The sequence below is a fragment of the Humulus lupulus genome, chromosome 7 (genome assembly GCF_963169125.1).
Source record: "Humulus lupulus chromosome 7, drHumLupu1.1, whole genome shotgun sequence".
In the NCBI taxonomy this organism is placed as follows: domain Eukaryota; kingdom Viridiplantae; phylum Streptophyta; class Magnoliopsida; order Rosales; family Cannabaceae; genus Humulus; species Humulus lupulus.
In genome coordinates, this window is record NC_084799.1 from 84,546,669 (window position 1) to 84,552,301 (window position 5,633).

The 5,633-nt window shown below is 31.9% G+C and overlaps 1 long non-coding RNA gene across 2 annotated transcripts; it reads left to right on the forward strand.

The window, feature by feature from the left end:
• The first annotated feature begins 227 nt into the window (after positions 1-227).
• LOC133788393 (uncharacterized) lies at positions 228-4,034 on the forward strand. 2 transcript variants are annotated; one of them, XR_009873211.1, is made up of 6 exons: positions 228-478; positions 1,545-1,584; positions 1,856-1,982; positions 2,067-2,205; positions 2,365-2,447; positions 3,742-4,034. It is a non-coding gene; the product is annotated as an uncharacterized LOC133788393 (long non-coding RNA). The 2 variants fall into 2 exon arrangements; XR_009873212.1 differs by lacking the exon at positions 2,365-2,447 and having other exon boundaries at positions 231-478.
• The last annotated feature ends 1,599 nt before the right edge of the window (positions 4,035-5,633 follow it).

Genomic DNA, 5,633 nt, shown 5'->3' on the forward strand with positions numbered 1-5,633 from the left:
ATAAAATTTATATTAGTTAAAAAATAATTATTTTATTAATTGGAAAAATATTATAAAAAAATTAATATATAAATTTATTAGTTATAATTTTTTTTATAAATATATATATTTAAATAATTGTTTTTATATAAAATCAGATTGGAGTAATAATCACAATTAAAATATGTAGCTATTGGAAAACTCAAATTTTTGTAAGGGATAATGAAATATGTAGCTTTAAGCTGTTGCCCCTTAAAAAAAATTTCACTCTAAATAATTTCCCCCCATCTCTCTTTTTCCCCTTCCCTCTCTTGCCTTTTTCCCTCTTCTCTCTTCCTCCGTGTGCGAATTCTTCCAGCCGAACCTTCAGCCACCTGCGACGGCCGAAGTCCACCAGCCACGCGTCGCCTCATCTCGAGAGTTTTGAGCCACCGCCTCCATTTTCAGTTGCCGCTGTCCATGGTTGTTCTCGTTGCCCCTCTGTATTCAAATCTATGAGGTACATCTCTTCAATCAATTTCATATATATATATATATATTTGTGTGTGATGATCATTCAATCCTCGTCCTCCTCACTGCTCTAGAACCTATCTTCTATGGAATTGTTTATAGTGTTTGTTTTAATGTATTGTTTGAATCTTTAGAAAACCATATGCAATTGCAGAAATTGACCCTAAAATTGTTTGATGAAATGTTAGAAAGAAAACCAAAATGGGCAGAGTGTGTTTGATAAAATTCTAAATAAAAATAATTTAAGCTCTTGTTTTTTTCCCTTTAAATTTAAGTTCACTATGTAGTCGTTTGATTCCTTTACTCGTGAGATTATTGCAACTTCTATGATCATTATGTTATTTATGACTCTCCATGGATCTGAATCAAAGCTTGTGGAGACAATTATATTGACAGGGTGTTATTCTGATGATTATATATAAGAAGAAATTGAAGTGACACATTTTGGTGTAGTAAAAACCAACTTAGCAAAATTCTTTTCATAATCTTGCACTGAATAGTGAATGATATTATTCTGTTGTTCATACTTGATTACCATTAAATGATTATTCAACTACAAGTCATATGTTAATATGTAGTGATATGAAAGCTACACATATTCATTAAAGGAGATAATATGATGAGACAATCATCATTGCTTATGATATATGTGTGGTCTTTATCTAAGAGCACTCACTATTATCTAACTTGATTGTGCGGAAAACAGGGTTTATAAATTTTTTTTATTACAACCAATTATGCGTAAGTTCCATTATTATTGTACTTATCATATCATCAAAAGCTCTTTTGACGAATGTCAACATTAGCTAAAATTGATGTCCAATTGTGATTTATCACAGTGGCCAGCGCCTGATCACTACAAGAAATAGTACTAAATATCATAGTAAAATATTACACATTTTTAAGAGTGTTACTACTGATTTGCTAAATAAAAAAACATGGAGCCAAAAGGGAATGAAATTCTGGAGCCGGTTGAATTAGTAATGGCGCCTTTAGTCTATTTTTTCCCTTATTATTTTTCACTCAACATTCTCATTTTCTATCTTTTATTTCAGGACATTTCTCCCTAAAAAGATTGCTCCCTCTGGTAGTGAGGTTAGTTCCTTTACAACTTATGGTTTTCAATTATCTCCTGGATGATGGAATCTGATGTATATGTTTATGTTTAGCTTTTTAGTTTCTTTTAAAATTCAAAATCTGCTACTGCGTGACTGATTAAGACTCACAGTTTTAGTTATTGATTTTTTTCCTCTTCTTTTCTTATTTCTATTATGATTGAATAGTTTGGAATGTGTACTTCTATTAGGAGTATCTCCTACTCTAGTCCACTTGCTATATTATTATCGTGATTTTATTTTGATGCAAGGAGCTTAGCTCAGAAAGCACGTTGGTGCCACTTTGGATTCCATCTTTGGGAAGCAGTAAAACTCCCCACTCGGGAAGACCTACATAGTGTCTTGCTATCAACAACATATCTCTCCCACCATTATTCGGTCAGTACTATCTGTAGGCTTTATCTTCTATTATTACATCTGCACTTTTTGTTGTCAAATATATTTTTTGAATTCCAACTGTAGATTTCTTCAATCAACTGAATTTGCAATATGGCACCCTCACAAAGTTCTGTATAGAAGAAAATCATCCTATGGTGACAACTGGCCACATGTACAGACATGATTCAACTTGATAATGAATCAATGTTTCCTCAAAAACATGGTATATATTTCTGTTCGATCTTGTATTTCCAACAAAGAAAAATATTGTTGAGTCATACTTGTTTTTCTGCCATTTGTTTCCCTTGATTTTTTTTTTTCATTTATTTTAAATCCAATTGGAGTGTGTTTCTAACATACTTGTAAACATTTTTGTTTTTAGCATGCTCTGAATTCTGGATAGTATTCTCTTCATGACTGTTTTCATTTTGGCTTTGGATATTCATTATAATTCTGGATTACAAGGTTGGTTGGATTATATATAGTAATGTTGCTTATTGTTATTTAATCTTAATTTATCATTTTTTATGTCTACAATCTAATTTTTAGTTAGTTTGGGGATTTATGTCATTTTTTTATCAATGATTCAGAGTTTGTTTAACATATTCTGAAAGTGCTTGATAAATGATCTACATGCTTCTCTGTCACATTATTCTTTATCACAGTATTGTGTATTGCCATCTTTGGCTTAGTTTGAACTGTTGGTCATGATTGTGAACTTGTGTATAGGCTTTTGGGTTTGATATTGAGGGTAGAGACATAAGTTTAAAGAATACATTAAAAAGAAAATAACAAAAAGTGAACTTTGTTGTAGGGTGAACTTTGTTTTTGGAGAGATAACTAGTTTTTGAATTTAAGAGTTTTATGCGTTTGAATCACAATTGCTGTTGGTATTCACAAGCCTCTTTTGAATTACTTCCCTGAGTTTTCACAAGTCAACGTTCAATGACTGCCTGAATTTTTTTTTAAGTCTGATTTTTCTTTAACCATATTTTTTACTCGTGCAAATATTGTTCATTTCCATGCAATTTGGAACAATTTTGTGTTGTATTTGTTTAGATGAAGATTGAAGTGATGTTTTGTAGTTTTTTCAAATGGTATTTGGCATTTTAACAGGACAAGCAAAATAGGCAATGCTTCAGTGAATAGTTGCCAAGTTGTGAACCAAAATAGACAAAGCTTCACTAATTAGTTATCATGTCATCTCTTTAATTATAGTTGTTGGGTTAGTACCTCTTTGTTTTTTCATTTTTGTGTGCCCATGCCTTGAGTGGAAGCCACCAACAAAAGAAATAAACTTAAAAAAAAAAGCCACAAACTAATAAAAATGGATTTGTACATATTATGCTTTAATTAAAAATTTTGATTAGTCTATAATGTGTAAATGTAAAAAGAGTGGATAAATTTGTTTGTTTTGTTTTTCAATTCCAAATTAGTTTTATGCTTTTGATGTGGATATCTTTGTAACCATTGGAGACTTGGGTCCTATAATGTTTTGGTATATATTGACTTTTTTATTTTGTTTTAATATACCTTGAATGAAAAAAGGTATTAGAGTGATAAAATTAGTTCATTGAAACTATTGAGTATGGAAAAATATTAAAAGAACAAGAGAGTAAACTTATGACTTGGACTGAGACATTGGTAGCAAGAGAGTTGTGTAACAATTGTGAGTAAACTTATTTATTTACATTACAATAAAAATCAAGTTATAATTTTTCATGTTTGGGGTATTATAATGTGATTTTTCATGTTTCAGGGATGATTTTAAAAATAAATTAATGGCAGTCAATTCTTACTTTGCAAAAACTATTGGTGACGAGGGTGAGTACAAGGACAAGAAGAAGAAAGATATGTTGTTCGATAATGAATTTAGTGTTTTATTTTATTTGTAATTTTTATTAGAGTAAATGATTCTTTTTTGAGTAGTTAATTATTTACTATGTAAATCTAGTTATATATTTTTTAAGGTCAAAACGATTATGTTTATAAACAAGACTATATGATTTTTGAGTAAAGTAGTAGTGTTATATTTGTCAAAAATTTGTTTTATTAGATTTGTAAATACTTTGTATAAGTTTTGTTATTTTAATTTATAATTTTTTAGATTTGTATATAAATGTTTCATTTAAATCATAATTTTTAATTTAAAATAAAAATAAATAATATTTTGCAAGCAACAACGACACTTAATAACTGTTGGCGTTGCCAGCAACGGCGACACCTAATAACTGTCGGCGTAGCCAGCAACAGCGACACCTAATAACTGTCGGCGTAACCAGCAATAACGACACTTAATAACTGTCGGTGTTGCTAGCAACGGTGACACCTAATAACTGTCGGCGTAGCTACCCCTACGCGGCATAGGCAAATACGACAGTTAGTCAACTGTCGTCGTTGCTCAATAGCGACAGTTTAAAACTGTCGGGAAATCTCATTTTTGTAGTAGTGTTGATTCAAGGCAATACAAGATTTCTATGAAACATTATTTGTTAAAGTCACCACCGACTTTAATAGTTCTAGAATTTCCTAGAAATAATATAATAGCTAGATATTTCTAGCATTTTGGGCCAAGTCCATTGAAATATTAGTTTATCTAAAATGTCTAGAAAATGGTCACGCTTTGTAGAAGCTTCAAGAGTTTTTTTTTTAGTCATACAATTTGCTAGAAATTTCTAGCATATAATGGTAAGTTGTGGCAACCGACTTTAGAACAATATAAATAGGAACCTTAGGTCCTTTTCAAGTGTGTTCAAATTGTAGCAAAGTGTGTGTGTCCAAAAGTGAGTACACAAAGTATTTCAAAAAGTGAGTCTAAGTAAGTACTATATAAGTGTGTGTAAAGAGTGTGAGAGAATTCATTAGTGAGTGCTCCAAAATAAAGTGTGTAAGTATTTAGTGTGTGTTGTGGTCAAATATTGTATTCAAGTCTTGGTGTAATCACTTTTGTAATAATAAAGTAATTACGTTTTCAGGTGTTGTGGTGTTCAACAATTGGTATCAAGAGCTAAGGTTGTGAGATCTTTTGAAATCCCGAGTATGCTCTGTGGTTGCAGCTTTGACTGAACTTCCACATCAGAAAAGATTTATTGAGATTGTCATTGAGAAAGCTTTCTTAGAGTCGTTTGTTAAGTTTCTTTGAGAGATCGTGTGTGGTTTAGTACTACAAAGTTTGTTGTCAAAATCAAGCTTGCTTGGAAAAGATAGAATTTTTGCCAAGCCATGATGGGTGACCTTCAAGTGGTTAGTGGAATTAAGAAACTTAACTGTCAAAATTACAACACTTGGTCATTGCATATGGAGGCATATCTCCAAGGCCAAGACTTGTGGGAGATCGTTAAAGGCAACGAGGTCACACAACCAGAGGATGTCGCTGCTCTAAAGAAATGGAAGATTAAAGCTGGAAAAGCATTGTTTGCTATTCGGACCACAGTCGAAGACGAAATGTTGGAGCACATCAGGGAATCGAAGACACCAAAGGAAGCATGGGATACTTTCGCTTCATTATTCACAAAGAAGAATGATGTGAGATTGCAACGTCTAGAGAACGAGCTTCTCTCTATCACACAACGCGACATGACGATCAGCCAATACTTTACCAAGATAAAATCTCTTTGTCGCGAAATCTCTGCATTAGACCCTACTGCTGGT